The 13340-nt window shown below is 36.4% G+C and overlaps 1 protein-coding gene and 1 pseudogene across 2 annotated transcripts in view; one reads left to right on the top strand and one right to left on the bottom strand.

Annotated features, from left to right (window-relative positions):
• Nucleotides 1-13340, bottom strand: part of WDR33 (WD repeat domain 33) — a 139568-nt gene that overhangs the window by 57463 nt on the left and 68765 nt on the right. The gene's annotated exons all lie outside the window — the stretch shown is intronic.
• LOC105978733 lies at nt 11053-11408 on the top strand (annotated as a pseudogene).

Genomic DNA, 13340 nt, shown 5'->3' on the forward strand with positions numbered 1-13340 from the left:
CCCACACACACTCACTCCCACCCCCACACTCACTTCACTTCCACGCCCACACTCAGCCCCATGGCCACACTCCCTCATAAAAAAAGAAAAGAAAAAGTATTTTAAATACGTGAAAAATACATTAAGAATAGAATTAAAGGGGGGACAGAGAACCGAAAGTTCATATGTACATTCAGGTTGAATAAAGCTGAAGAAAATTAAAATAAGTCCACAAGAGCGAAAATATGACCTTCAGTGTATCCAAGAATTTCAAGACCATCTCAAAAACAAGAGTTTCTGCAATTAACGCTAATGACAGAAGACCTGATGAGCTGTAGAAAGACATCAAGAACATCATTCATGAAGACAACAAAAAGTCGTTAAAAAGAAAGGTGAGAAGTGGATGCCAGAAGTGACTCTGAAAGCTGCTCTTAATCATAGAGTAGCTAAGGCAAATGGTAGAAATGATTCAAGTCAAAGAACTGAATAGAAAATTTGAAAATTGCTCAAGTAAACAAAAGTAAAATATTGTAATGAAATGTGCAAAGATCTAGAGTTAAAAACCAAAAGATTAACAGCATAGCTTATACAAAAATAATTCAAGAAAAAATTCACATCTCAAGTTGCAATATTCAAACATTCAATGCAAAATACTGAACAATGCAGGAAGCATCAAAAGATAGAAGGAATACACTGTACTAAAAGAACTAGCCAACATCCAGCAATTTCAGGAGGTAGCATATAAGCAAAACCAATGAAGGAAGAAGTTCAATCTACACTGAACACATTAGCCAAAAACGAGGCTCAAGGAATTGATGGGATACAACAGAAATGTTTCATATTTGGAATACATTAACTTGGCCAAATGACTTTGAGAGAGCATTATTTGTACCCATTCCAAAGAAACTTGATCCAACAGAATGATCAAAGTATAGAACACAATCATTGATATCACATGCAAGTAAAATTTTGCTTTAGATCACCCAAGGGTTGCAGCAGCACAGTGACAGGCTGGATTCAGAAGATGCGGTGTGGAACAAAGCATACCATTGCTAATGTCCAAATGGATCATGGCTGAAATACCAAAACAATGTTTACTTGTGTTGTATTGACTAGGCCAGGTATTGGACGGTGAGGATCAAATAAACTATGGACAGCTTTAAAAAGAACTGAAATTCCAAATCACTTCATTGTATTCATGTGGAATCTATATATAGATCAAAGAGACAGGTGTGTGAACATAACAAGAGAATGCTGCATGATTTAATATCAGGGGAGAGCAAATGTTTTGAGAATGATGAGGGCAATGGATGTACAATGTGCTTTACACAATTGATGTATGTATGGATTGTGATAAGAGTTGTATGAGCCCCTAATAAAATGATTAAAATAAATAAATAAAATCAGGAAAGGTCTGACAGGGTTGTATTCACTCACTATACTTAAACAATCTGTATGCTGAACAAATAATCAAAAAAGCTGCATTACATGAATAAGGATGTGGCATCAGAATTGGAGGAAGGCTAATTAACAGATGACAGCCTTATTTGGTGAAAGTGAGGACTTGAAGCACTTGCTGATGAAGAGCAAGGACTGCAGCCATCAGTTATGGATTACGGCTCAATGTAAAGGAAGAAAACACAACCTGGCAGTAAGTAACATCATGATAAATGGGGGAAAGGTCAAAGTTGTCAGGATTTTTTTCTTGCTTGGATCCATAATCAATGCTCATGGTGAGGATGAGGGCATGAATGTACAAATGTGCCTTACACAATTGATGTGTGTATGGATTGTGATGAGTTGTATGAGCCCCTAATAAAACGATTTAAAAAAAAATCAATGCTCATGGAAGCAGCAGTCAAGAGATCAAAAAAGGTGCTTTGCATTGGACAAATCTAGTGCACAAGAGCTCTTTAGAGTGTTGAAAAGCAAGGATGTTAATGTAAATACTGTGGTAAGCCTATTCCTTGCCATAATATTGTCAATCTCCTCATATGCATGTGACAGTTGAACACTGAATAAGAAAGAATGAAGAAGAAATGATGCCTTTGAATTGTGCTGGCAAGAATACTGAAACACCAGGGACTTCCAAAAGGACAAACAAATCTGTCATAGAGTAAGTGCAGCCAGAGTTCTCCTTAGAGGTTACGTATGGCAAAACTTCCGCTGACACACTTTGGACACGTTGTCAAAAGAGACTGGTCTCTAGAGAAGGATATCATACTAGGTCAAGGAGAAGCAGCGAGAGAGGAAGCCCTCAATGAAATGGACTGACACCATGGCTGCAACAATGCGCTGAAGCACAGAACAATTTGAGGTATGCTCAGGACCCGGTACTGTTGTGCACAGCATCACTATGGGTCAGAATCAACCGGATGACACCCAACAATAATAACAACAGAAGTAAAGGAAGAGTAGAAAGGCGTCAGGGGGCACAGATTTCCTGATGTACAATAATATGAAGAGGTTTTGCCTAAATTTGATGGCCCCACTAAGATTTAATGTTTAAACATATAAAGAAAAGGATTAAAATGACTACAATTCACTGTAGAAAAAAAAGAAGAAAAACAGTATAGAGCACATCGTGTTACACGAATGTCCTTGTCATTCGTGGCTAGAATGCAGAAACACAACAGGCATAGTAACAAAGTATATTATGTAAAATGCTGATAAGATTAAATGCAAAATAGTTTTAAGGTAAAGGATTAACAGATTTTTACATGTTAAGTTTCCTCACTCAGAACCGGCTATGGCTTTATCATGAATTTATGAGTCACTATTGCAAGGGGAAGGAAGACTTTCATAGCACAGGAAATCGACTTTGGTGGCTACCAAGAGGAATAGGGCAAAAGGAGGAAAATGAGAAATATGGCTAGAGGGTTAACAGTCATTAACTGGGATAAAGGGAGAAGCATTAATCCAGTAGAGAGAAGAGAAACCAAAATGGGGAGAAGGAAAAGCTAGTGGGGCCTTTTGATAAGTTCAATTTGTCAAAACTCCACCCAATTCAAAATTTAAAAAAAAAATCTATCATGAATGTTTCTATATTTTTTAAGTAAAAAATGAAAATGATAAATTTTCTAAAATGTTGCTCCCATATATTCTTCAGCACTTAGCTACAACATAACTTTCTTAAATTTAATTAATGACTTCTAGGAAATTGAGGGCAAATCAGAAGTATTTTCTACATATACTTTGATCCACCAAATTTACTGCTAGGAATTTATCCTAAAAGAAAAATTTTTTAAAGTATACAAATATATTAGGTATAAGGAAACTTAGGGTACAACTTTGTCCTAGCAAAAAACCCCTCACAAATTCAAAGTGTATATCCATGGGCAATACTTCAATAAATTGTGGTGTATACATATTACGGAACATTATTGAGTAGGTAGAGAGTGGGATAGTAATGATGGTATGATAGTTATTTATGCTTTGGGCTGTGATTAGCAAGGCACAGGTGGGGGGGAAGTGTCCAAAAGAATTTATGTAGTATAATCTCATTACATGTACACTTTGTTTTTAATACCTCTTGGTTTCTATGTACAGAAATTTTACAAAGACATCACTCCAAATGAAAAGTGTTACTTCTAGATGTGAGACTTAAAAAAGGATAAAATTCTTTTCTTTCCAGTTGTCTGTACTTTTTATGTTTACTACCTTTGTCTATAGTATAAATTATCAAGATACATTAATTCCTTATTAACCCTACAATTATTTCTTACCTTTTCACCTCTCCATTGTCCCCAACACTGTCATACCATAGATCTGAACTTTCCAGATGGCAATTGATATGTATGTGTGAATCCAGACCTTAAAATTCAGTCCAATTTTTACTTCCATGTGATACGAGGGAATTTAAAGAAGTTGGGCGAAAAACGGGGTTAAACAATAATGAAATTTTCCCACAAAATTTTTGAGGCCTCTTTATAGAATATATTGCCAATGCTGAACTTGGTTAGTTAGGTTATGGTAGTACTAATAAAGCCAACTTGCTGGTTAGACCCCCCATCCCAAGAAACTAACCCAATGCCAAAGAGCCAATTGTAACGCACGGTTACCCTATATGACAGAGTAGGGTCACCAAAACCTGTAAAGCCTCATCTTTCTCCCACAAAGCAGCAAGTGGATACAAACAACTGACCCAGCAGTTAGCAAACTATGCTTAACCAGCTGTGCCACCAGTCTGCCTATGTGATCCCCACTTTCTATCTTCTTGGTCACAAGGACAAGATATGGAAGGATAAAGGTAAATCCATTTTAATTAAGGGAAATTAATCTGAAAGTATATACCGATGGGTTCCTATGCTGTATTCTAAAGAACACTTAACAGTATGTATTTTTAAATGACCAAAGCTGTAAGTTTTGTCAGTGATTCACAAATCTATTATGTAGTCATGCTATCAATAAATAATGCATTTCAACATTCCCTAGTTAGCAAGATAGTCACAGTAGAAGTGCCTTCCTGTGCTCTGTGGGGTCAATGTAATGGTAGCAAGGCCTAACAAAGAAATGTGTAGAAGGTAAAAGTGTGGCATGACATTGTCATTTTCTGTTTTTTAAATCTTCAGTCACCAGACTTGCAAAGTAATTTATCTTTAGACACAAAATCAAAGCAATGGGGCAAAGTTACGGCTTCTCACCTTTAACTGTATAAAGGAATGAATGGGTAAAATCAAAGACTAAAGAAAAACAAAAATGAGTGTTCACTTCACAATGTAACTACAGTGCTAGTTATATAAATATTTTCAACACTGAAAAGATTCTTTTATCCAACTTAAGATGTCTACTGAAAATGTTCAACAGAAGCACACACATACATACATACCTTTTCTTTACGTATTTATGTTGTCAAGATACGGTATACTAATAAAAAACAGCAATAAAAAATACCTACAATTAATCTATAAAACAATGTAGTAAATCTTACACTTACTAATAATGGACCTATCTAATCAGAACTCAGAAAACACCACTGAAGCAGTTCTCAAGAAAGAATCAACTGTGTTGCCTGTTCAAAGACAACTGTGAAACCAAACAAAGAAAAAGACAACACGACACGTCGAGTTTGGTGCATGCGGGGTGGTAAAGTGAGTGAGGTGTTTCCTGAAGGCAATACTGAGGTTCTGAAACAGTTGTCAAAGTATGAGGAATAGAGATGCAAGTATGTATGTATATATGCATACACACATATGCACATGAGAAGGGTTCAAAGTTCATGGAAGCATTCCATTATCGTTTCATTCCATTTGTCCACAAACTTTTTCAAGTTATGTGTATATGTCTTTAACAATGTTATAGTTCCATTTAAAATCAATGTTATTTAAATATAGATTAAAATTATCAATGACACTTCTCAACCTAAGAATCACTACTAAAAACAGTATTCCTATAAGATGCTCTATCTCAATTCTTAATGTTAATACATCCCTTAAATAAGCACTTCCTCGTCAGTCCCAAACTCCTCCTAATCAAGTTAACTTAAAAGTTAAATACTCCCTCTTTGCTTCCACAAGAACGGTCCTTGGAAAGTATATGAGGAAAGAAGCAACAAACACTTTCGTGCCTTCTGTGTGCAGAAGAGACTATCTACTCCCATAAAGAGTTAGGGTCTCAGAAACGTACTGAGGCAGTTCCACCTACAGGACAGGGTTGCTATGAGTCAGCACTGACTCAATGGCGATGAGTAAGGAGGGACAGGCATACTTTGGTCTCAAAGAAGCATTCTTGCTCTTCAGTACTATAAGTCACATGCAGCAGATTTCCCCAAGGCAATGCTTCATTTGATTCCGTAACTGCTGCTCCCTGAGCACTGATTGTGGTTCCGGCAAGACAAAACCCTTGACAACTTTAATCTTTTCCCATCACCATGCTACCTATTTGGTCCCATTGTGTGGACTTAGGTCATCTTTACCTTGAGTTCCGATCCATACAGAGGTTTGTAATCCTTGACATTCATCAGCAAGTGCTTCAAGTACTTCTCACTTGAACTAAGCAAGGTTGTGCCATCTGCTTATCACTAGTTGTTGAGAAGCCTTCTTCCAATCTTGATGCCACATACTTCCTCATATAGTCCAGTTTCTGGGATTATTTGCCCAGTACACATTTTAAGTAAGCATGGCTGACAGGCTGCAACTCTTGACACCTTTCCTGATTTTAAACCATGCACAACTGCCTTAGTCCATGTAAAGATCCTGCATAAACACAATGAAGCATTCTGGCATGTCCATTCTTCTCAAGGTTATCCTTAGTTTTTATGATCTATAAACTCAATTGCCTATGCAGTCAATAAAATGCAAGTGAACATGTTTCTGGTATTCTCTGCTTTCAGCCAAGACTCATATACCATCAGCAATGATCTCCCTTATTCCAAATACTTTTTCTGAATCCAGCTTGAATTTTTGGCAGCTCTCTTAGAATGTATAGCTGCTACCAATGTTTGATGATATTCAGCAAAATTATCTGCATTTGATATTAATACTATTCACTGATTTATACATCCTCTGGGGTCACCTGTCTTTGAAATGGTTACAAATATGTGTGTCTTCCAGTGGGTTCATAAGGTAGCTGTCTTCAAATTTCTTGGCATAGGTGACTGAGTGCTTCCAGTGCTTCACATCAGCTTGTTGAAACGTTTCCATTGGTACTCCACAACTGGTACTGGTATTTCTGGAGCCTTGTTTTGGCTAATGCTTTCAAGTGCAGCTTGGATTTCTTCCTTCAGTATCGCTGGTTCTTGCACAAACGCTACCGCATGAAACGACTGAATGTCAAATAGCTCTCTTTAATTCAGTAACTGTGCATTCCTTCAGTTTTGTTTTGATGCTTCCAACGTCCTTCACTATTTTTTTTACATCCTTCAATATTTTGTCCACAGAATCTTTTAACATTGCAACTCATGATTCGAATTTTTCTTGAGTTTCTTCATCTTAAGATAGGCTGCATTTTTGCTAACTCCAGGTCTTTGCACATGTCATTATAATACTTTGTGTTCTCTAGCGGCCTCTTAATCAATACTAATCCTTAAATCTTAATTACATACCTAGCTTTTCAGTTTTAAAACTAAGTCAATTGTTGCCAAATGACAAAAGGCTTACATGTCACATGAAGAGACAAAGGAAGAAGCCTATCTTACAGTATCCTTGAGGACAATCTTGTTTTAAAAATAGCCCAACCTGTAGCACATACTCAATAAACATATGATTTTTAAAGGATACTTTTAAAGGCATTCATAAACTTAAAAAAATTAGTCCATTAATCAGATATTCTATGTACTATAACGTAGTAATGCAGTAGTTATTTTAAAACGTGTAAAATTACATTTTAAAAGGTACGTCTAAATATTTTAAGTCTCTAGTCATCACTGACATTTGCTCATAAAGGCAAATTGACTTACCCTCCTTCCTCCATTAACACAAATATCCTTTCACACAAACACTACAGAAGGAAACTATGAGAAAAAGAAAAGTATCATTTCTTAACTTAAGACCAACTTAACAGCTCATCAACAACTACTTAAGCACTAAAAACAATAAATTCTAGAAAATAAAATTCAGTGGAGGAATCAGGATCGCCTGAGAAAGATTAACGCAGGAATGCTCATCCTTCTTATATCTTCGGGTTTTTTTTCAAGTTCATATTTTACCTATGAATCACTTTTTCTTTAACCAGATGAAAAATGACATCCTCTAGTTGATACGCACCAGATGTAGCACAGCAGCTCTGTACTGTGAAAACATAACTGAGTCTCGCTGCAATATATTCTAAAATGTCACTGTTACTGAATCTTTATCTTGCCCAGCTGGTTCCCTACAGTAAGAGGGTGATGGGATGTGAATGATTCTGAGAAAGGAAAACTACTAACAGTCGCTGATTTTCCAAGAACTAAGCCTCATTGTTATTATAAAATGTAAAGATACACCACTTTCCTGAATGTCTATAAAATTAAATTATTTTAAGATAAAAATATAGTCACTGTGTCCCAAAAAAATAACAAACATACTTCCCATTTGCTAAACGAGCTCAGTTGCTCTCTTAGTCAGCCCTTATCAGATCTGAGACGCCAGTCAAAAAGAACTGACACTGACTTCGAACATCCAGGCTACAACGAAATTGGAAGATGCTTCAAATATGACTGCAGGACAATGGCAAACAATAATAAAATCAAAGCTATAAGAAGAAATGTGGACCGTAATAGCAAAACTGCTCATCTTCCAAAGAATCTAGAAATAGGTTAGCTATGAGAAAATATGAAGCAATATTTTCATATTTATCCTCCTGATTTTTAAAATATGCATTTTTCTACTTTGTAGTTGAATGTTCTTTTTTTCCCTAAGTATTAATCACTCCAAAATAGAGGTCAAAGAAAAAAAGAGTTAAAGTCCACTAAACCTTGCCAACTTAGAGCTAGTTTCTGCACAAGTATACACTACAGAGTAAATCAAAGTATTTGATTTAAGAAGAAAAATTAAGATAATGTATCCCTAACTACATTTAACATAAAAGTTAAAAAAATTTTTTCTTTCAGAATTTGAGGGGAATAATAGTTCACAAAGAAGTTCCTCTCTGCTCTAAAGGCAGAAAATACCTTTTGTTAAATAAAATCAGCTTTTAAAAAACTTTCTTAAAAACAAAAACACTGGCGAAGAAAGCTGATGGTGCCCGGCTATCAAAGGATATGGCGTCTGGGGTCTTAAAGGCTTGAGGGTAAGCTCAGAAGCAACAAAGCCCACATGGAGGAAGCGCACCAGCCTGTGCGGTCATGAGGTATCGAAGGGATCAGGTATAAGGCATTATCAGAACAAAAAATATTACCATAGAGAATGAGCGGGTGAGTGCGGAGTAGAGACCCAAAGCCCATTTGTAGGCCACTGGAGATCCCCTTACAGAGGGGTCTCGGGGAGGAGAAGAGCCAGACAGGGTGGGCTGGAAAGGGGGAACCAATTACAAGGATCTACATGTGACCTCCTCCCTGGGGAATGGACAACAGAAAAGTGGGTGAAGAAAGGCATCGGACAGGGCAAGATATGACAAAAAAATAATTTATAAATTATCAAGGGTTCATGAGGGATGGGGGAGCGGGGAGGGAGGGGGGAGAAAAATGAGGACCTGATGCTAGGGGCTTAAGTGGAGAGCAAATGTTTTGAGAATGAAGGCAATGAATGTACAAATTTGCTTTACACAATTGATGTATGTATGGATTGTGATAAGCATTGTATGAGCCCCTAATAAAACTATTAAGAAAAAAACCACAAGAAAAAAGTAGGTGGTCATATATTTATGGAGATAGGTTGGGGTGGGGGGAAGTATATTCTAGTTCGTTAACTTCCAATTGTTTCCTGCCTGGCCTGGGTGATCTAAATGTGAAGCTTCTAAAATTCTAAAAATAAAAAGTCTTTTTTTCAAAAAGACTTTTTTTAGAAATCTGTACTGTGTGGGAGTTCTGAATGAAAAAGAGGTGAACTGTACAACCACTACCTTCTATGAGGCATACTGAACTATTTATACATTATAATCTGATCTTACACTTATTTTCACGGATGACAATTCCATCACTTAACAGAAGGACAATAAGTTTAACTCTTCTTCTGGCGTCATCAGGAGCTTCAAAACCATGACTTCAATTTAACAAAAAAGTTTATAAAAATGTTTGAAAGTACATTCCAAGTCTTTATATCAAGTAATGGCAGTGTAATTCACAGTACAAAATTTAAGTTTGTTAAAAAAAAAACATTGTGTGAGCTTCATAAGCTACGATAGTAATAAAGTATAATAGCTACTTTAAGAACAGTGGTTAAGTTTCCACAGGTTCCATTTTAAAGTGGATTTATGTCCATTTACTGTATTTGTGTAGAAGAAATCCAATGGCAAGGATAATCTAATCTCCACATGAAACATACCTCCACTGTAAATCACTTCTATATTTTTATTCAGATTTATAAACTGTTGCATTTTAGCACATTTAATTCAAATATTCTAAAAGATCAATCAAGGAAATATCACAATATTGACTGCTAACTTTAAAATCTCAAAAGTACAAAATAAACACACTGCCATTCACTGATTCCTGACTATATTATTGTCGTTAGTTGCCATTGAACAGATTTTGACTCTTAAGAAACTGGTTCACGGTGTTTAAGGTTGTGAGCTTCCACTCTTCAGTCTGTGTTGCTAGACACCCAAGTTCAAACTGTTGTCAACCTCACAGGTAATGGTCAAACACTTTAACCCTTTGTACCACTTGGGTATTCCTTGTAGAGCCCAAAGAGAATGCCAAGCCTTATCTTTAAAATTAAAGTGTTCTTATGCCTTACCTTCTAATCAAGTAGTAAAACTCTTCCATACTAACGCTAAATAAGTCTTTCAAATATTTATCATTCATACACTTTTAAAGTTTCAACGTGACACTTAAATTAGAATTACATTTGTTTCCACAGCACTGTCAATATTATCTTAGTTCCCCTCATGGTGGAAAAACAGCAAATGTGTAAACACCTCCCCACCAAAAATTTCAAAATAAAGCTTGAGTATTGCCACAAAACCACAGAAATCAAATCTTTATTAAAAAATATATATACAAATGTGAACCTACTGTTTCTCCATATATCCTCCGTTTAGGTCTGTATACTTCTCAAGGTAGTGGCTCAATTTCTCTAACCCTTCCTTAAAGACTTCTGTGCACTCTTAACATTCTAAAAGCACTCAAATTGTGTTGAATGTGGGGAGCATAAAAAGTCTGAAGGGGCAAGATTATGATTATAGAGCTAAGGCTTCACAATAAAATTCTATGACAATCCTTGCAACCCTTGAAAAAGGGTTTGTCTTTAAAAATTCCTTGGTGCAACTGACCTTTTTTCCTTAAGACTATTCCTATGACTGTCCTGTGTCCTTTAAGAAGATCAAGATTACCCATTTAGAATGCAAAATAAGTCATCAAAACGGTCTGCGATGGGCCTAGTCTTGAACTCATCGTGAGGCCTTCCAGCACTGTGTTCATTTGAAAACTGTTACGTGGGCAGCATTTTCGTAAAACTGTTGAACCTCTTCCGGAGACGCTGTGTGCAGGCATTCAAAATGGTTCAGCGTCTGACCTACTGGCATAGGCTGTCCTACAATACAACCTCTAACAAACTAGGCTATCCCGAACCCCTGGTAACAGAATCGTTTACTTATATACAAAAAAGGTTGGGAAAGCACCAAAATCTGCAGGCAGTGTGTGCCCAGGCCAACTCCGAGGGGTCCGTGCTGTGAGGCCCAAAGTTCTCATGAGGTTGTCCAAAACCAAAAAACACGTCGGCAGGGCTTACAGTGGGCCCATGTGCGCTAAATGTGACCGAGACAGGATCAAGCGTGCTTTCCTTATTGAGGAGCCGAAAATCGTTGTGAAAGTGTTGAAGGCACAAGCACAGAGTCAGAAAGCTAAATAAATACAAGTGGAGCTTGTTTGAATAATAAATCAAATGATTTGTTCTCTTAAAAAAAAATGTTGCAGAACTTCAATGATTTGTGGAGATAACCACCTGAATTTTGGTAAATTTTTCAGTTATTCCCAACCACAAAGTCATTTTTCTCCCCAAAGCTTAAATGGCATATTTTAAAGATTTTTTTGAAGGCACCCTAAAGAAACTGTGACCATTGTATTACTGAGAGATGCACGTAGTCACTCAATGATTTCAGAGTCATGTTTATACATGTTTTGTTCAGATGAACTGGCACCCTAGTAGTGATACTTTGACTTACCCTCATATCACACCATGAGATACATTCATTAGATACGTAAATCTCCCTTGTGCCCCTCAGAATCACATGGTCTTCTGTGGAATATGCCATCTACATTATGTTGGTGACACTTAATAGTGGATGTTGCCTCGTGTTACTTGATCAAGGCATTTTGTTGTAACCCAGTCTATACACAGAAACAAAAATTTCACAAACTTCTACATTAACCTTACTATGCTTAATGCATTTCCTATTTTATTCTATTTCCTTTTTAAAAAATTGCTAAACTAAACCTTCTATATTGATTTTTAGGATATTAATGAGTTCATGGAAAGAACTATGCGCTAGAGAAAAACTGTACCAATTTGTGGTGAACAGGAAGTAATACAAACAAAAAGGTTTGTGTTAAGTCAATGTCATGCAGAATAAAAACAAAGTCACTGAGATTTTAAGAGAGAATCTAGTATCACAAATTTTATAATAGTATACCAAAATTTAAGTAATTAAAGGTCCTTAGTAAATTAATTTTTTTAAGTAGGTAAAGCAAAGATAGTACTCTACAGACCTGAACCTAAGAATAGAAGGATGTTCAGAAATTACTAAATTGACAAGACTCTCTGATTTCGGCTATCCACTCTGCATCTTGTTTGCTCTGGGGTAAACTTTGCCTACATCTGCTACACTCCGTCTAGATAAAAATTTAGCTTCCTGCCACAAACTCCACCAAAGACTGAGGGAACACAACAGGTTCAGCCGACTTGCTTCCAGTTGATAAAAGATGTCATGAGGGCAGCAGATAATCTCAAAGCCAATATAGATGAAATTTCATTTCTGGATTTAAATTGTCTGTTATAAAAATTTTGTAGAATATGTTGCAACCCTACTAACTTATCGCTGGTCACATTCCAAATCCAACATGGCAAAGTGACATGTTAGTTTGCTGATCTATTACTAAACGGGGTTAGAAATTAATCCTCATAATTTCAAGTGTAAGCAAAGAAAAGGTTTGTACTTTCTGAAGTAAAATTATGTGCTGTTGAAACATTCTGAACATTAATGACCACAATCTACTGCAGGATGATGAACTGTGAAACTACTCATTTTCAGAGTATTTACCATTCCTGTTTACTGTTACCTGTCAAATTCACAAAGCACGTGATGAAAAAAAAAAAAAGGAACACATTAGAAATGGCATTTATGAGAAGAGGCTATTTTTCATACATGTGTTATCAGCAAAAGAACCAAGGGCAGCACCTTGACCAAGGTAGGTAATTACTATTGGATTCATCTAATGCTGAAAACAGAATCTTCAAATGCTTCCACACAAATTCGTAAACAAAAAAGGCATGTTCTAGGTTTCGTAATACAAATATAAAAACATGACAAACTTGCTTCAATAACCTTATATTTAAGTAATGTTATAAATATGGATTACCAAAGAACAAAGAATCGTATCATTGTGTGACCACCACCACCACCACCCTCCCGCCCAATACGGTCCCTGAACACAAATGGGTACATAAGCAAATGTGGTGAAGAAAGCTGATGGTGCACGGCTATCAAAGGATATGGCGTCTGGGGTCTTAAAGGCTTGAGGGTAAACAAGCGGCCATCTAGCTCAGAAGCAACAAAGCCCACATGGA

The sequence above is a fragment of the Echinops telfairi genome, unplaced genomic scaffold (genome assembly GCF_000313985.2).
Source record: "Echinops telfairi isolate 266 unplaced genomic scaffold, ASM31398v2 ScPeMD7_4;HRSCAF=17, whole genome shotgun sequence".
In the NCBI taxonomy this organism is placed as follows: domain Eukaryota; kingdom Metazoa; phylum Chordata; class Mammalia; order Afrosoricida; family Tenrecidae; genus Echinops; species Echinops telfairi.